General features: G+C 44.5%; 1 protein-coding gene and 1 non-coding gene across 2 annotated transcripts in view; both read right to left on the reverse strand.

Annotated features, from left to right (window-relative positions):
* Positions 1 to 20,390, reverse strand: part of LOC140188978 (uncharacterized) — a 595,826-nt gene that overhangs the window by 107,263 nt on the left and 468,173 nt on the right. The window lies entirely within an intron of this gene.
* On the reverse strand, positions 10,122 to 10,193 carry trnaq-cug (transfer RNA glutamine (anticodon CUG)). Its single transcript has one exon. It is a non-coding gene; the product is annotated as a tRNA-Gln (tRNA).

Consider the following 20,390-nt stretch of genomic DNA (forward strand, 5'->3'; position numbering starts at 1 on the left):
CCCCGTTACATCACAGAACACACAGCAGAAATGCTGCAGGTTCTCAGTTCCTGCACCAATACATGTATCTACGCCCTGGCTCAGAGCAAATTCCGAGAGGAACTGAAGAATGCGGTGAAATACCCACTGAATCCGATTTTGAAACTCATGAAACGTTAGAAATAAATGTTGTGAAGTTTTACGATTCAGCTGCCTTCATGCTCCCTGTTCTGTACCCCAACTTGTGGGTAAATGGAAACAATGTGATGAACAGAGTTGCAAAACAAACTCGAGAAAATCTGCAGATGATCGAAATACAGAACAACACGAATATAATAAGATCCTGACGAAAAATCTCGGTGACACACAAAATGCGATCTCGGCCGAAAATGTCGACTCTTTACTCCCTGCCTCACACAAAATGCTGGAGGAACTCAGTAGTTCAAGCAGTATCTATGGAAAAGAGGCAATTGTCGACGTTTCCGGTCGAGACCCTCATCACAGACTTGTCTATCTGTTTTTGGCTGTCTTTTTGCCTGCTTGACCTATCAATCTGTAAGCTTGCCTCGGTCGGTCCCTCTACCTCTCCTCGCCCCTCCCCTTACCTCTCTCCTCATCCCCCTCCCCCTCCACCTCCCCCTGCTCTTCTCCCCTCTCCCTACCCCTCTCCGTCTTCACCTCCACCTGTCCCCTGCTCCCTGCCCCCGCTCACTCTCTCCCTCTCCCGCTCTTTCTCTCCCTCGCCTCTCTTCTCCACGTCTTACTTCTAACAATTTACCACACGCTTTTCTTTCTCTCGTTCATTTCCAGCCGTCAAGCAGCTATTCATCTGCCAATTTCCAGTATGTTTTCTTTGTGTTATTTAACAGTCTGCCCAATCCTTTGCAGATTGAAATATTTATCCTTGATTTCTTTTAACCTTTGAGAGATTTGAGATACCCATTAAATGCTCTTCCATCAGCAACATGACACAAAAAATGCTGGAGCAACTCAGCAGAGTTCCTTGTGTTGCCCTGGTTTGCCAACATCTTCCGATTTCCTCTTTTTTCTATGTTAGCAACGTGGTTATTTTACCATTTCCATCCGGTTCTCGGTCTCTCTACCCTATCTTTGTTCGAATCTGTGTTTTGTATTTCGAATTGTTTTGACTTTATTACTTACATCCTTCATATATATGAGAAGTAAACATCGTTACGTTATGTCTCCGTCTAAATGTGCAATGTGCAATTTATAGTAATTTGTAATAAATAGCATGTACAACAGGTGAACTCCTGCCTGGTCAGCTTGGACCAGGAGAAAGCCTTGGACAGGGTATCGCACACGTGCTCTCAAAAATGGTATTTGGGGAGGGAATCCGGAGTTGGATCAGACTGTTCTACACAGACATCCGTAGTGCAGTTCAGGTCAAAGGGTGGGAAACAGACAGCTTCCCTATCAGGTCTAGAGTCAGACACTGCTGCCCGCCAACCCCCCCCACCCCCACCCCCGTCTTGTTTGTGTGCTGCATTGATCTCTTCGCCGAAGCCATCAGGAGGGATGAGGGCATAAGAGGGGTGACGCTGCCAGGCAGTGGAGGGACCCAAGTGAAAACCTCCCTGTCTCCCTGTACATGGACGATGTCACCATCTTCTGCTCTGATTCGAGGTCAGTTCGCAGGCTGATTGGCATCTGCGAGCAGTTTGCGCTAGCGTCGGGGGCCAGCGTCAACCGCACGAAGAGCGAAGCCATGCTCTTCGGCAACTGGCCCGACTGATCCAGTGTCCCCTTAACCGTCGGCTCTGATCACGTGAAGGTGTTGGGGATCTGGTTCGGAGGGGCCGAGGCGTGCAACAGGAACTGGCAGGAGCAGACTGCCAAGGTGTAAAAGAAACTGGGTCTGTAGGGAGGGCGCTCGCTGTCAATAACGGGCAAGAATCTGGTTATCAGATGTGAGGTGCTCTCAGGGCTGCTGTACTTGGCGCAAGTGTGGCCCGTCCCCCGCTCCTACAGCTCAGAAATCACCCGAGCTGTCCTCAGATTCGCCTGGGGATCCAAGATGGAGCGGGTCAGACGGACCGTCATGCACAAGCACCTGGACAATCGGGGCAAGAACGTCCCCAATGTTGCCCTCACCCTGATGGCCAGCTTCGTGTGTGGCTGCATCAGGTTGTATGTAGAACCCAGGTATGTGGGCACCAAGTACCACTATGTTCCCAGGTTCTACCTGTTGCCCTGGCTACGAAGGATGGCTCTGGCCTCACTCCCGCCCAACGCCCCAGTCAGCTGGTCGTTGCCGCCATACCTGTCCTTCGTAGAGAAGTTCTTCCAGGAGAACGCCTTTGACCACAGGGCCATCAGGCAGTGGTCGGCACGTAATGTCCTGCGGGCACTGCAGGAGAAGGACGTGATGGATACATTGGGGTGATTCCCTGACAGACCGTCCAGTTCATCTGGCAAAATGCCTCATCGCCAGATCTCACCTATAGGCACCCGGAACTCGCCTGGCTGGCGGTGAGAGAAGCCCTCCCAGTCAGAACCCTCCTGTACGCCCGGAAAGTCGTCTCCACACCCCACTGCCCACGGGAGGACTGCAGTGAGGAGGAGTCTGTGACCTACCTCTTTGCACACTGTCAGTTCGCAGAGAGGGTGTGGAGGAGGATGGACGGGCTAGTGTCATGTTTCATCCCCAGCAGCTATGTAACAGAGGACTCTCTGATCTACGGGAGGTTCCCGCGAAAGCACACGGAGACCAATATCCGGTGCTGCTGGCAGATCATCAACTCGGTAAACACGCTCTTTATTCGGCCCGAAACTTGATGATCTACCAGCACATGGAGATGTTCCTGGGAGAATGCTGCCGACTAGCACATTCTCGGCTGCAGGAGTACGTGCTGAGGGACGCATTGAAACTTGGTGCAGCCACCTCAAGGGCCCAGTGGGGAAGGACCACTATTTAGGGAGTGGGAAGGGTCGGGTGGCGGGCAGTATGCCCCTCGACAATGGTGTGGTAAGGTTAACCAGCGGAGCTCCACGTGGGTGGTCAAAAGTATAGATATGTAGAGACCATAAGGGAAACATATGTCAAGGATTGAGAGTCATTGAATGGTTTATCGTACAGAATTTTATTTTTGAATAAAGTATATTTTGAAATAATAAAAAAAAGCCATCTGTGAATGCAGGAGCAACCGAAATCACAGATTCTCACTGAAGTGGTTTATCCGCTCATCTGGCGGGTAGAAGCCTTTTAGTATCCTTTTACCGTCCTTTTATTTCTGCCTTTGGAATTCCCGGTAAGCCGCAGTGTCATCTGCCGTGGGTGGATGTTGAAGTTCAATCGGCCCGAATCGTCGACTCTTTACTCTTTGCCTCACACAAAATGCTGGAGGAACTCAGCTGTACAAGCAGATTCTATGGAAAAGAGTAAATTGTTGACGTTTCGAGCCGAGCCCCTCATCACAGACCTGACAACTGTTTACTCGTTTCCATTTGGTGTGTGTTGCTTCAGATTTACAAAACTGCTGTTTACAGCTGAAATCGGCGGTGCCAGTGGGCCTCACCATCTCACAGAATTGCCCTTTGTAGCTTTCGTCCCGCCCTGTTAAAATGCAGCTTGAGGCGAACCTGAAACAGAGAGAGAGAGAGGGAGAGAGAGGGGGGGGGGGGGGGGGGAGAGAGAGAGAGAGAGAGAGAGAGAGAGAGAGGGAGGAGAGGGAGAGAGAGGGAGAGAGAGAGAGAGAGAGAGAGAGAGAGAGAGAGAATGTGTTCAGTTCTTATTGTCTTATTATTGAACTCACTTAGGTATTCACCAAAATTCTGTCTTAATTAGAGAACATGTACAATGAGGAAAAGTTGAGAAAGCTGCCTTTTGCTCTTTGGAGCAAAGGAGATTGATGGAGGTGTGTAAAATTAAAAAAGAAGAAAGATAGCGTGGATGCCCAGGGCCTTTTAGCCAGGGCGACAATGGATAACACGAGAGGACATACCTTTCAGGTAACTGGAGGGAATTACAGGGGAGGGGCTGATAGAGTCAGTTTTCGTTTTACAGGCAGAGCGTTTGGAACGTCCTGCCATTGTGGTGTTGTAAGATAATAGTTAAGTTCTATATATTGGCGAGACCCGACGCAGACTGGGAGATCGTTTCGCTGAACACCTACGCTCTGTCCGCCAGAGGGAGAAGGATCTCCCAGCGCATTTTAATTCCACGTCCCATTCCCATTCTGACATGTCTATCCACGGCCTCCTCTACTGTAAAGATGAAGCCACACTCAGGTTGGAGGATCAACACCTTATATTCCGTCTGGGTAGCCTCCAACCTGATGGCATGAACATTGACTTCTTGGGCTTCTGCTGATGCCCCACCTTGTGCCCCATCCGTTATTTATTTATATACATACATTCTTTCTCTCCCTCTCCCTTTTTCTCCCTCTGTCCCTCTCGCCGTGCCCCTTACCCATCCTCTGTGTTCTCCCCCCTCCCCCTTTTCTTTCTGCCTCAGCCTCCTGTCCCATGATCCTATCATATCCCTTTTGCCAATCACCTGTCCAGCTCTTGGCTCCATCCCTCCCCCTCCTGTCTTCTCCTATCACTTTGGATCTCCCCCTCCCCCTCCCCCTCCCAACTTCAAATCTCTTACTAGCTCTTCTTTCAGTTAGTCCTGACGAAGGATCTCGGCCCGAAACGTCGACTGTGCCTCTTCCTCGAGATGTTGCCTGGCCTGCTGCGTTCACCAGCAACTTTGATGTGTGTTGCTTGAGTTAACTGTGATTCCTCCTCTTCTTATGCTGAAATAAAATGGAAGTCTGTAAGACCAAACAATGTTAGATTGAAATCGGATTGTTTTGGGAAAGTACAAAACACCCAGTCTACAGCAATGTTTTTTTTAGAGAGTCAAGTTTGCAGCTATAATTGTTGAGGTGATGATAAACATGTGTGTCTGGGCTGAAAGTCAAAGGAGTTCGAGTGAGAGAAGCTCGTACTGCAAAGATGGAAATATACTACTCTGAGGGGATTTCAACGGCATAGAAACGGGCACCTTCTTTGCTGCAAGGAGGGAAGAGGGTTTTGTCTTAGGTTGGAGCTGAAGTGGGGAAAAGAAAGAGAAGAGCGAGAGAACGAGAACAGGCTGCGTGACATTGTTCTGATCTCTGACCCCCTCCAACATTGAGATGGGCTTGTTTAGACGATGTTAAGTATTATTCTGATTTGTGTACTGCTACTACTGTGGACATCAATTTTTTCCAGTTTTTTGTTCTTTCTGCATTTAAACTGTGCTGGTTCTAATAAAGTATTTTGATTTAAAACGTGTGCTGTTTATCCTTTGTTTCAGAATCCATACTTAAATACCCAGAGCCGAGGCTATTAGATAAGCATATGAATATACAGGGGATGGAAGGATATGAATCACATTCAGCAAAGACTTCACCCAGTGGTGTGGGGATGTGGTGGTACACAGACAGGAGTATCTGTGGACATGAGTGAGATTGTAGGATGTGGGTTATCTCCATCATGCCAGGGCCAAGGACGTTTCTGAGAAGTTACAGGCCATTCTGAAAGGGCAGGGTAAACAGCGAGAGTTTGTGGTGCATTAGAACGCACAACAGAGAGACATAGTCCTGCAAAAAGAATTTAAGGAGCTGAGCAGAAAGATCAGAAGTTAGGACCTTCGGGTGGTGATCTCTGGATTATTTCCTTGTGAGGTAAGAGATTGTAAGGTCGTGCAGTTAAATGTCTGGCTAGCAATCTGGTGCTGGAGGGAGGACATCGGGTACTGGGCTCTCTTCCAGGATAAGTGAGACTGGTGTAAGGACAGTGAGGAACTAATATTCACACAGAGAGGTTTGCTGGGGCTACCCTGGCAGAGTTTAACATGTGGAAGCGATGGACGGAGGTGCGGGGCTGGGAGTGGTGCTGGAAATCAGAGCTATAGGTCTGAAAGTAGCATTGAGCAGAAGGGAGCCACGAGGTCGAGGAACACAAAAAGCAAGTCCAGAGGGAGCCACGTTAAAGAGCACGGTGGCACCGAAGGACTGAAGCGTGTTTATATCGGTGCAGGGTGGAGATCAGTTGAGGCAGACGTACGTAGAGCCTGGATTAGTACATGGCACGGTGATTCAGCCATTACAGAGATATGGCTGAGAGAAGTGCAGTACGCACAGCTTAACATTCCAGGATTCAGATCATTCAGACAGTCCAGAGGGAGGTAAAACAGGTTGGGGAGCTGCACTACTGATCAGACAAAATGTCACAAGGTCCAGGTCATCCCAGAGGCTCATCAAGTAAGACAATGTGAGTAGAACTCAGGAATAAGAAAGGCGCAATCACTGTGCATACATTACATGAAGGGTCCCTATATCCAGTAAGAGAAAGAAACAGACATGTCGTCAGGTTATAGGCTGATGTAAAATGAATAGGCAGCTACAGTGGGTGAATAATTATCTCAAAATGACTGAGACCCCATTGCCCTCTCAGACTTGGTTGGACAGTATTTGTTAGGTGTGTTCAAGAAGGTTCCTGATACAGTGTGTCGATGCTTCACCAGGTCGAGGGACGTACTTGACTTAATATTGGGAAATGAACCCATGACATGTTTGGACTTTCATTGGGAAATATATAAGGATTACAATTCTGGAGGTTTTCAGATGGTTATTGATGAGGACAAGGCGGGACCTGCAGGGCGATGAATGGAAATTTGCGGAAGTCTAAGTACAGCAGAATTGGACAGGAATCGTAGAGAGTATTCTGGGAGTTGAAGTTGCTGGTTAAGTCCATGTCTGACATGTGAGAGACACTTACAGTCCAGCTGTCAGAACTAAAGGCTTCTCTGTTTTTGTGCGGAAGGTAGAGAATAATGGTGATATTCAGGAGCTCACGGTGATGGGAGATATTGCATTCAGTTAAAATAAAATGAAAGGGGCCATATTGTCGTTTTAGCAGTTGAAATTGGACGGGTCTACAGGGCTATAAAGGAAACAAGAAACCAATCCTGCTGCAAATCAGGAGAGTGAAAGGTGACCAGCATATGTCTTCAGTGAGGAGGGTTAAAGACAATGCCAAGACACTTCATACATATACCGAAAACAACAGAGCACCAGGGAGACGGCAGGGACACTCAAGGACAAAGGCGGGAGTTTTTGCCTGGATCCAGAGTTAGCAAGCGAGATACAGAATGAATACTTTACATTGATGCTTACCCAGGAGAAGGACCCGCTGGAAAGTGAGTCATGAAGGGGTATGGTGATACTCTCAGGCGTGATAATTCTAAGAGGGGATCCTGTCCGGTCTTTCAACCAACAAAGAGTATTAAGCTGAGTAAATCCTTTGCGGGATTAATCAGTTGGTGGACAAAGACCACATGCAACCATGCAGTTTAAACTGGCCTCACGGTCAACACACACAGAGTGAACTGGGGGGTGGCTGTTCTTCTGTTATACTTTTCACTGTTTATTTTTTAATTACTTCAGCCTCGTAGGCAGAGGATCGCAGGGACATGTGACAAAATTATTCTTTCTAATCTGACTGTGCTTTCCATCTGGGACACACAGCCTGCAGCGCTGATGGGAACAACCAATCAGAGTCATAAAACAAGAAATGGACAGATCCTTCGGAGAAATGGCCTGTTGAGCTGTGGGAAGAGATTGGGGAACGGGGCAGTGAGAATGTTGTATCAGGAGCTGGTATAGGCTTGATAGGTTGAATGGTCTACCCCATTCCACAACGATCCCTTACCCACTAAAGGTCTGAAAAACTCCGTGTGGTCTCCAGGAGACTTCTAATCTACCCAAATGTATATGGTCAATTCGTGTAAAACGGACACACTTCTGTATCGGCATTACCACTGCATTCCAAACACACTGAACTGCCAGAGCACAGTACAGGTCAGTGAGGACACAGACCAACACAAGACTCTGATACAAGTACAGAGATTTATCAAAACATAACACTGATGACACAGAGCTGGTCAATCCAAGCATTGTAGTGTAACTCTGACCTATTGACATTATGAGCATCTTACTGTAAGGGCCTTTACAAGAAGAGGCACCGCACTGTGAGAAGATCGATGTTTACAGCAGCCCGCACCGTACCGGAAGGGCACAGACTTGCACAATAGCTGGCACCGTACAGTAAGGGCACAGACCTTTACAACTGTTGCCAACATGTTGTTAAGAGATAGACTTTTATAGTAGTTGGGCATACAAGACTTTCATAGCCACGGAACAGTACCGGAATGACACAAATACTTAACTGGCTTTGTGCTGTGTGAATGCCTGCGAAGAAGTGACAGTTAACAATAATACACTGCGCACTGCGTTCTATGACAAGCCCACTGAGCTGAATTAACACAGCACAACATGGAGGGACACAGACCCCAACAACACCAGCACCACTCTGTGGGACCGCAGATTTCCAGCACCAGCCCATTTGCTGTATAGATGACACTGTGAAGACATGGCCGAACACAGTCCATCCTCCGCCCGCCGTGTACACCAGCTGCATACAACACTGGAAGAACACAGGACTGTACAAATCAGCTCGGGACTGCATGTTCATTACTCAGTATAATTCCAACACTACACTGTAGTGAGCCGGACAAGAAGGAAAACACTAACCAAACACATTATTGCTGGGAGACAAACTGCTACAGCTTATCATGGAGAGTAAAAGGACGGTGTATCTCTGGTATAAACAGGCCCTGCACATGATACTGCACAAGAACAGTCAGCAGTCGACTGCAGGAACAATGAAATTTACAGTATCTAAACCTTCGACACCAGAAAAGAGACCAATAAAACTCTCCTCAGTGTTAGAGTGCACGCAGACCTGAACACACCTTACATTGTACTCCACTGTTGAAAACTAATACAACCCCAGTGCTTCAAGCTTTGAGACTTGTACAACCTTGACGCTGAACTGCAGTTCATGGAGACCTTCATTCACCTCGCTCCAACTGGGATTCTTTCAGGATAGAACAGAGAGTTGATAAAGGGAAACCTGGATATGTTGTACGCTTCACTTTGTAAATGCTTCTGAAATAGCAGCAGTAAAAAGAAGAACAGAAACGTAGGCAGGTTACAGAAAGTTGTAAAAACAACAGAGTAGTGTGTGACTGTAATTCCACAATATTGACTGTGTTTCATAATGTAGGGGCTTAGAAGAACAGAATTTGTTGGCATCCTGGAAAGATTTACCAGCATTTACAGCCTATACTATGCAGATATGTGAAAATGTAGTATGTCGTCTATAAAATTGACATACTTGTGTAGATGTACAGTGAGGAAACTCCTGACTGGGTTGTATCATGGTCTGGTATCGACACACCAATGCCCTTGAATGGAATAACCAGTGAAAATTTCCACAACACGTAGTCCTCTCCACCACTGAGCACATCTACAAGGAGCGCTGTCACAGGAAAGCAGCATCCATCATCAAAGACCCCATCATCCGGGTGATGCTCTCTTCTCGATGCTGCCATCAAGAAGGAGGTACAGGAGCCTCACGTCCCACAACACAGGGTCAGGAATAGCTATACCCCTCAACGTTCAGGCTTTTGAAGCAGAGGGGATAATTTCACTCACCCCAACAATGAACTCACAATACAACTCCGAGATTCGTCTTCTCCAGATAGCCTTGAAATGCAGAAAAAAAGCGAAATGAAAGTCGTTGAATGAAACGACACCACACCCCGTATGAAAAAAAAACTCGTAAACCCCAAATTCTCAACGTCACCATCGCACAAAACTAATAGATTGCCCACCCGTACACAGCATCAAACCCCTAATCCCCAAGCTCCTCCTACACAGAAAATAACGACAATAACAACAAACCCTCACCACTCCCTCGCACATAAACTCTAACAGATCACTCACATGTGTGAACGCCAACAAGAATATTAGACCTCAAATCCCACCCCCCCAGAATAAAAATAACATGACGCCAACAAGAAAGTAAACACTTAAAAAAAAATCTGAAGGAGAACAATATAAACTACAGTCATCACGTAAGTCTTCGAATTTCGAAAATATCCTCCGTCAGCATCTCGGAGCTCGTACTCTGTACAGCGACAGCTCGTACGCAGTCCTTCTGTGGGGCCTCACAACCGACGCGCCCTCTCGTCGTGGACTGACTAAAATTGACAAGGACAATCCCAGTGTATATTTTCAAGAAACAGGTTCCACCGAGACTCGAACTCGGATCGCTGGATTCAGAGTCCAGGGTGCTCACCATTACACCATGGAACCACATGTATTAACTACGAATGACAAAAAGAAGATGAAAATTGGGGGACAGTAGTATGTGATGACACGTGTACATTTTGACAGTAAATTTACATTGAACTTTGAACTTCATGGGGGATGTCTTGTGAGGACAGGTTGAGGAAGGGAGCAGTTTTCTCTTTGGAGGGAGCAGGATGACAGGTGACTTGAAAGAGGTACACAAGATGATAGAAGGCATATATCGAGTAGACAGCCAGAGCATTTTTTTTCTCTGGTGGAAGTGGCAGAAACGAGGCGGGGGGGGGGGGGGGTTATCATTTTAAGGTGATTGGAGGAATATATAGTAGTGGGGGATGCCTTAGGTTCTTTTTTTCACTCACAAAAAAAAATGGACTTCTCAACTAGGAGTACTGTTAGAAGCAGATATATTAGAGACATTTAAGTGACATTTTATTGGGTTATGACCCTTGCAACTGAGGAATTTCTGTGGGAGACTATTTTGATAACAGTCATCCCCAGATAAAAATCTTGGGGTATTTACTAAACTGAGGGCAAGCTAATGAGACCTGTGTTTGTCATGAAATGGGGAGAGTAGAGACTGGGAGCTGCTGTCATTGTGTAAACTCACATCTGACCTCTAAGATTTATTTACAGTCGAGCGGTTCAAAGATGTTGCAAATTCAGTCAAAAGGGAAAAGGAACCACAAGGAAAGTTCAGGAAGTTGAAATTAGACAAGGCCCTTGATAAATATTCAGCAATATGCAAATTAAACAGAGAATCACTAGTTCAGAATGATGCTAGGGGAGGGGGAATGATTTTGCGCTGCAAGATTTGGGAGAATAGCAAGGCACTTCACACATACATTAAAAACCAGAGGGACAGCACAGAGAAGTTAAGAAAATGGAACAACTCAGGGGCAGAAGACGGAACGTATGCCTGGTGTCAGACGAAGTGGGCAAAGCACCAAATGAATAGTTCATGTCATTAATCCTCAAACTGAAAGTGATGCAGTAAAGAAAGATCAGGGGGATACGCTGATATTCCATGTCATGTTTATAGCATGCTGCTGGGAGCTTCGGGACTCTCACCAGACTGGATGGAATACATTCGAGATTATTGATGTATGAGGCAAGATAGCAGATTTCTGGGGCCGTCATGGATATCTACGTAGATTCTTTTTAATTGCACATGTGACTCTCGCTTTAACTGGTGGCTTAATATCGGGGGTGATAACCTCCGGCCCCGACAAACTTAAGAAATCTCGTTTGGGTGGATGCTGCTCGATGTGTGCCCTGTTACAATTCAGCAGCCCGAAATAGAAAAAAAAAAAGGAAACACAATATGTGATTAAACTATTAAGCTTTATAATTCTTAATTTGACTATATGGTTAGTAATGAAACAAAAAAAAATGAAAAAGGCCTAATCTTATGAAACAGTCGGAGCGCAATGTCGGAGCTCTCTGATAAGTCGATTGTGCAACATCGGCCTCCTCTGCTCGTCGCTGCCCTTCGGACTCTAGTTCCAAGTCCACGCCGTCCAGTGGTTTACCAAATCTCTCCATTCGCGGCTTCTCTCCTTATCGCTCCCCGGCCAAAAGACCGCGAAAATCTCTCTTTCAGCTCACAAGAAAGAACAACATTCCTAACCCCGTTATCTCTAGTCATAATCCAAACATTGCTGCCACAGAGAGACCATTACATTATCAGTGAAACCCTACAGTATGTTACACACATGTTGTTGCAGAGGACTGGAGGTGGGCCATTTTTTTTCCCCTGTTTAACAAGTGCAATAGAGCCAATCCAGGAAATGGTTGACTCATGCATTATGTTTACATTAATTCTTACTCATAGAATCAACTCACATCGGTAAAGGCATTTTTTTTTTCAGGGTAGCCAACATGGCTTTGTGTAGGTGAGATTATAGTTTACTAACCTGATAATATTTTTATGTAAAACAATTGATTAATGAGAGCCGGGCAGTGGATATTGTCTACATCAAAATTGAAACCTTTCAACAAGGCCTCTCATGGTAGGCTCACCCAGAGCATTTAGGCTCCATGGAGATTTAGTAGAGACTCCATGAAGATTCCATGCAGAAAACAATGGCTGCAGCGTGTTATTCTAACTGGAGATCTGTGAACAGAGGTGCTCCACGAGGTTTAGTACTGCTAACTGAATTTGAACTGAACTGAATTGAATTGAATTGCATTGACATTATTTTTACATCCTTCACGTACATAAGGAGCAAAATTATTTACGTTTCGTCTTCATCTAAATGTGCAATGTGCAATCATAGTAATTTATAATAATTTATAATAAATAGAACAGTCAATGTAATAGAGTGTACTCTCAAATCAGCTGAGTTTATCAGTCTAATACCCTGGTGAAGAAGCTGCCCCGAAGTCTTTTGGACTTAGCTATTATGCTGGGGTATTGCTTCCCAGATGGTAGCCCCTGGAATAGATTGTGGTTGGGAAGGCTTGTGTCCCAATGATCCTACGGGCCCTTCGTACACACTTGCCCTTGTAAATGTCCTAAATCATGGGAAGTTCATAACTGCAGATGTGCTGGGTTGCACCACTCTCTGCAGAGTCCTGCGATTAAGGTCGGTACCATTCCCATACCAGGCAGTAGCAGCCAGTAAGAACGCTTCCAATTGTGCCCTTGTAAAAAGTTCATAGGATTTGGGGGCCCATACCAAACTTCTTCTACCGTCTGATGTAAAAGTGGTGCTGTTGTGCCTTTTTCACCACACAGCTGGTGTGCACAGACCATGTGAGGACCTTAGTGATTGTGGATGCCGAGAAATTGGAAGCTGTTTACCCTCTGAACTCCAGATCCATTGATGTCAACAGGGGTTATCGCATCTCAATTCCTCCTGCAATCCGCAACCAGCTCTTTTCTTTTTGCGACATTAAGGGAGAGTTTGTTTTCTTGACACCACTGTGTCAGACAGATGACTTCTTCCCTGTAGGCTACCTTGTTATTGTTTGAGATTAGGCCAATCAATGTAGTGTCGTCGGCGAATTTAATTAGCAGATTGGAGCTGTGGATGACGATACAGTCATGGGTATACATGGAGTAAAGGATGGGACTCAGTAAGCAGCCCTGAGGGGCTCCTGTATTGAGAGCCAGAGGGTTTGAGATGAGGGAGCCCTCTCTTACAACATGCTTGTGATCTGACTGGAAGTCCAGGATCCATCTGCAGAAGGCAGGGTCAAGGCCGAGATGTCAGAGCTTCCTGTCGAGCCTAGATGGAACAATGTCGTTGAATGCTGAACTGCAGTCCAAGAACAGCATTCTCACATAAGCATCCTTCTTCTAATTACAAATTACTATAAATTACACATTGCACATTTAGATGAAGACGTAACGTACAGGGTCTTACTCCTCATGTGAAGAATACAATAAATAAAGTCAATTAAATCCAATTCAATTTGTTTTGTGCGCTTTTTATGAATGGTTTGGATGTGACAGTAGAAGGCATACATAGTTTGCAAATGGTACTGAAATAAGCAGCAGTGTAGATAGTGTAGGTAGCAGTGTGTGGTGAGGGATCGCAAATGGCCTTCAATCCAGGTAAATGTGAAGAACAGCATTTCGGGAAATGAAACCAGTGTACCATTTATACAGTAAAGGCTGGAGCATTGGCAAGTGTTATGGAACGGAGGGGTCTATAAGTTCAATTGCATAGTTCGATAAAAGCAGCGTCACGGGTAGACAGTGTGATGAAGATTTGGTTTAGCCGGACGCCTTCATCAGTCAGGGAACAGAGTGAATAAATGAATAAAGAATTTATTGCAGTTATGTAACACGTGGCTGAGGTGTTTCTGAGAGTATTCTGTATAAATTTCTCCATTCCTTTATAGAAATGGTGGTATTAAATTATAAAAGAATGCAGGATAGATTCACCAGGTTGTTGCTGGAATTGTGGGCCTTTATTAAGAGAAATTTGCATATGCCCTGGAATGTAGATCGAGGAATGTTTTGATACATGTATATACGATCATTAGTAGCATGCATAATGTGTACCTTCGTTGCTTCCCCAGGAAGGGGGTGATTAAAAACAAGAGGGCGTTTGTTTGACACACAGCTGAAAGATTCTATTTTTTTTAATTGAAAGATTTAACCGGATTGCCTTTCTGTATAACAATTAGAGATGGAATATTTTGAATGCATCCAGGAGAGCTTTCTGTGGCAGTACATAAATTGTCTCCCCGGATATTCGGCAGGAGGCGGGGTAAAGTGGAAGCGGACGAGCACTTTGGAACTCGTCAGCAGAGAATACAGGATGTTTCAAATTAGTTCGGAATACGGATATGTTTGGTCTGGAAATGAGGCCACTGTCATTAACTTCATTATCATTGACAGGATCTGTGGATAGAGAGAAGTTACACTACCTTGAAAAAGTATTCAGCCCCCAATCCGTTGTTCATGTAAATGGGTATTACAACTAAGGATTTTGATCAATTTAATTCAGTATCTTTATTTATGAGTCATATGCTCTCTGTCTTCTAATTTCAGCATATAAATTCGGGAAAAATTTGAAGCATGAAAACCTTAAAATATAAAAAAAACTGGAATGATAACAGTTTAAAAGTATTCATACCCCTTTGCTCAGTACCTAGTTGAGTCACCCTGTCACAGATATTAGAGCCAGTATTCATTTTGGATAAGTTTTTCTTAGCACTGTACAACTTGATGAAGCAAGACTTGTGCATTCTTCCTTACCGAAGCTGTGCTGGATTAGATGGGGAGGGCCGGCAGACAAAACTCCTGAGGTCTTGCCAGAAATGTTTGATTTGTTTACCGTCAGGTCTCTGACTGGACCATTGAAAGGCATCAATTTTCATTATTTGAAGCCACTCCATGGTTGACTTGGCCATGCTCTTCGGATTGTTCTGCTATAAGATAAACTTCCTCCCCAGCTTAAGCTTTCGAGGATTTTTATAAAGATCTCTCTGTATTTCTCAGAATTCATTTTCCCATTAATCCTGACTAGATTTCCATTACTTGAGTGCATTCCATAGCATGATGCTATCTCCACTATACCTCACAGTGGACATGGTATAACCTTGCTGATGTGTAGTATTAGATTTACACCACCAACAAACCTTAGATTGAGGCCACAAAGTTCCACTTTAGTCTCATCCGACCAACATACCTTGTTACCCAGTTTTACTGTATCCTCTAAATGATGTTTTATGAAGACTTTGTGGACAAGGGTACAGTTTGAGTTTTTTTTTAAGCCAACTGTTCTACCTTGCCATTCTTCCTCAAAAACTCTATTTGTGAAAACACTTAGACATCTTGGAACCTGGAAAATAATCTCCAGCTGCAGCTACTGACTTTTGCAAGTCACTCAGAGTGACTGTTACTGTCACAGTAGCCTCACCTACAAGAGCTATTCTTCTCCAGTGACTATGTTTAGAGGGGTACCTGACCTCGGTAACTTGGCAGTAGCTTCATGCTTCATATTTTTCCACGCTTCCTACATTCGGCTGCAGTAAATTCTGAGGTATGTTCACTGCGTTTGGGATGATGTTGTACCCTTCCTCAAAAATTTCTGCTTCTCTATGATTATTTTCCTGACTTGTCTTGAAAGTTCTTTTATCTTCAATTTGGTTTGGTCAGCTGCATATCTATCGTACTCTTTGACCTTCCAAAGAAAGGTGTACTAATTATTCAGAATTCATTGAAAACAGGAGATCCTCCAGTTTTCAATATCAACAAATACATGAGTTGTTAAGTTAAATCAGTATATTGCACATATTGCACCTAAGGAAAGTTTGTTTTTTTTTTATTTCAAAGGGAGTGAATACTTTTTAAGAATCAAGATTTTGGTTTTAACTCTGTGTGAATATTTGAGAGATTATGTTTTTTTTTTCTTTTGATTTGACATGATGGACAGTGTTTTATTGATTAGCTCAGAAATCCTACTTCTATGTAATTTAAGCTTAGAAAACAAGACTCTAAATGTGGAAATTGTTGTGAAGCTGAATACATTTTTCAGGCACTGCATCTGCAGATAAACCTACATTGATTCACTTCAGCGTGAAGGACTGAGAGTTCAGCATCACCGTATGCCTGTATGTAGGATGGACAGGGACAGCACATCCAGGGAAATCTGAAGGTCAAGATGTATTAAGTGATTAACTGAAAAAAAAAAAATGTTGCAGGGCAAGAACAGCGAAGATTGTAGAGGTCTCTCAATAGCATCAAGAGTGTACAGGAAAAAAAAAAATCAAATGGGCAACCCAAGTCACCAATTATCAGTGGCAACTAAGGTAAAGGATATTGTTAATAATGACATTAATATAAGTACAGTATATTAATAAGAGTTTTATGTCGAATAAATAACTCAGCCTTCCAGCGGGTATGTGGGGTACAGGTATCAATTAAAACTGATGTATCGATGACAAACTCTTCTATCGTCTTTAGGCATGATGCCTGGGCATATCTAATCTGATAGTACTTTATTTATGCATTGGTGGTCAGCCCTTCCTGATTGGTTAGTCCTCGTCCTATCAGCTTTTAACTCTCCTACATTACAATCAACTTCCAGTTCTTACTTAGAGCGTGAAGTTCGCCTTAGTTTTTTTTTTTCTTCTTCTTCTTCTCGTTCTATATCAATGGCGTCCTTTACAAATCGGTCCCAAAATCCATTTGCGCAGAAAAGCCGTCTTGTCCTGTCGAACTCAATCCCATTGCCATTGCGATTGCAGTGTTCCACTACTGCTAATTTCTCTGGGTAACTCAGGCCGATACACCTCCTGTGCTCCTTGATGCAGGTTTCCACCATGCGACCGACCTGGTCAATATATGTTGCTCCATATTCATCGCGAATCCTGTAAACGCCAGCCGACATGAGTCAGTCATCTTTGACCATCATAAGCTGTGACTTGTGCTTCCTTATCGATTTGTGGATGGTATTAATCTGAATTTTCTTCAGCATCCTGGAGATCCTTCCAGAATCCATGGAAATATAGGGGAGAACCCGTCGTTACCGTCTTTCTTCCCTATATTTCCAGAGTCTGGAAGGACGGCCTCCATCAAATCTCTTCTTGTTCTCCTGTCCTCTAGGGAATAAAGCTCGAACTCATCAACTTTTCCCTACAAATGACGTCCTGAATTCCTGGCATCATGCTTGTAAATTTTGTCTGCACTCTTTCCATCTTACTGATGTTTCCTCCAGATATGTGACCTGTACAGGACACAATACCTTAAATTAGGCGTCACGAATGTCTTACACAACTTCAACACAACACCCCAACTTCCTTACTTTGATTTATGAAGGCTTCTGTATCAAAAGCTTTCTATAAAACACTCTATAACTTGTGAAGGAATTAAGGATCTGTATTCCCAGATGCCTCCGTTCTACAATCCTTCGCAGAGCCCCACCGCTCTCTCAACAAGTTCTCGGCATGTTTGTCCTCCCAAGCACTTCATACCTGTCTGCATTAAATTCAGTCTGGTATGCTTATATCCGCACACGACAACATTGTAAGCTTTGATAACCTTTCTTGCTGTCCACTCTGTCCCCAGTCTTGGTGTCGTCCGCAAACTTGTTGATCATATTTAGCACATTATAATCCAGATCATCGATTATTATTACAAACAACAACAACGCCAGCACCAATTCCTGCATCCTTCCATTCGTCACAAGCCTCCAGTCAGAGAGGCAGCATCTAATATGATTCTCTGGCTTAGTCATCAAAAACAAACTTTAATGCATTTCACTGACACACCTTGAATGCCATACAACTGAACGTTCTTGAACAACAACCCATGCGGGCCCTTGTCAAAGGGCTTGCGAACGAGCATGTAGACAACATCAACTGCCTTTTCTTCGTCAATTTCCTGGTATATTTCTTGAAAATGTCTTTAATAAATTAGCTTCCACTCCTTCCGTGCACAGAGATTATAACAAATTCACTACTCCCTTTTATGTCCAGTTTCCTATCAACTTCATCCTAAATCTATTCCTCCAAATATTGATGTTATGACCCCTAGTTTTAGTTTAGAAGAAGGGACATTACTGTCTCTATCTCGTCTATCCCTTTCACAATTCTGTATGTTTCTCTGAGGTTCCCTCTCATTCTTCTGAATTTCAGCATGCATAATCGCAGTCAATTCAACCTCTGCTCATTGACAAACTCGCCATCAATATGGTCATCCTGCTCTGCAACACCAAGGAAACAATAGTTTTCCTCAAGAGAGGAAACCAGAACAGCATGCAATACACAAAGTTCAAAGTAAATTTGTTATCAAAGTACAATAAGTATATGTCACCATTACCACCTTGAGATTCATTTTCTTGCAATTATACACAGTAGACCAAAGAAATATCACATAATTAAAGCAAAACATACAACGACTGAGAAACAATCAAGGAGCAAAAGACGACAATCTCTGCAAATACAAATAAATAATACTGAAGACACGAGTTAGAGACCAGTGATAGTGAGCACATAGGCTGTTCAGAGTTGACGTGAGAGAAGTTATCCACGCAGATTCGTCCAGCCATGACCTCACCAGAACCAAAATAATCAACTGGAGGATCGTCTGTGAGAGGAAAGAAACAGACGTCGATTCGGGAGAGCCCCGTACTAGGATAATGTTAATGCCGAATTGTTGATACGAACTGATTCCTCGCTGATAATGTTAACTATATCGGAAAAGAACAGTGAGTCTAGTGGTTGGTATGGGAGTTACTGGCTGAAAATAAATGAGGGAGGGAGAAGCTGAGGAGCTGAGACTGGCTCTGAGTCTGGCTGGTTAAGAAGCAAGTGATAACGCTGTGTAACTCGATTGCTGTCCACTATCCACAAAATTATGCTGTTCAAAGTTCAAAGTATATTTTTGATCAAAGTATATATATCATACAAAATCTGGAAATTTGTCTCCATACAGGCAGCTAGAAAACGGATAATCCCAATGGAGCGCATCTTAGAAAAAGAACATCAAATATGCAGAGTGCAGTAAAATAGAAACAAATCGTTCAAACAACAGAAGCGATCAGACACCTGAAGTTCACGAGAGTGAGAGAGTGGGTCCAGGGCTGTGAAGCCAGTCGTCACTGCAGCCGAGCAGCCCGTTAGTTGCAGGCCACAACCCCGATTCAGTGCAGAGACGAGTAAACCTCAATGAGCAGCCATCTGAACCGGCCCGTCCCTTGCCTCCGGCCCCGACTCCCTGACCTGGCATTTAAATCGATCAAACCTCAGGTGTTTTCTCGCTCGCAGGCCTGGGCCCGGGCCCAGCCAACTCTACTCTGCATTGTGCCCGCTTTCCCCGTCTCAGTTCTGTCACATCGAATCAACTCTCAGTCTGCTCCAGCAATGACCAAACATTATCTCATTCCCCACTCTCCGGCCCGGGCACGTCACGCACAACCGTCCTGCATCTTTAATTCTTCAGTTTACACCGCAAAAATGCCAGGTTGTACAGGCGGTTGAAAAGCTCAGCTCCAATAGTAAAGCAATAGGCTATTGATTGCAGTGACGGTTTATTGACAATATGTGATTCATAAAGTAATTCGTGGTTTTGTTTGATACCGATAAGTGATCGCTGTGCTTCAGCAGCGCCATCTTAAACCGGAGTGTCCTCTCCCTGGTGCCAGGGTCCGGGACGTCTCAGAGCAGCTATAGAACAGCGGGCCAGTGTTGATTCAGCCATAAGTGGTGGTTTGCGTCGGAACCAATGGACAGGCAGAAAAGGGGTGATGTCCCACACGGTGAATATTGAGAGTTAGGGAAGAAGGTGAAGAGCAGGACCTGAAGGGTTGTAATCTCCGTGTTACTCCCGGTACCGAGTGGTACTGGGGGTAGGAACAGAAAGTTAGAGCAGATGAATGTGTGACCGAGGAGCTGGTACAGGGGCAGGTTTCAGGATTCTGCATTATAGACTTATGGAGTCATAGAAACTTACAGCACATAAACAGGCCATTCGGTCCAACTAGTCTGTGCCAAATCTTTTAAACTACAGTACCTACTCCCATCGACCTGCACTGGGACCATATCCCTCCATACCGCTGTCATGCACGCATCTATTCGAACTTCTCTTAAATGTTGAAATCAAACTTGCATGCACCACTTGTGCTGGCAGCTTGTTCAGACATTCTCATAACCATCTCAGTGATAAATTTTCCTTTCCAGCTCTCCTTAAACATTTACCTTTCACCCTTAACTCATGACCTCTGGTTGCAGTCCCTCCAAACC

The sequence above is a fragment of the Mobula birostris genome, chromosome 28 (assembly GCF_030028105.1).
Source record: "Mobula birostris isolate sMobBir1 chromosome 28, sMobBir1.hap1, whole genome shotgun sequence".
Classification (NCBI taxonomy): Eukaryota; Metazoa; Chordata; class Chondrichthyes; order Myliobatiformes; family Myliobatidae; genus Mobula; species Mobula birostris.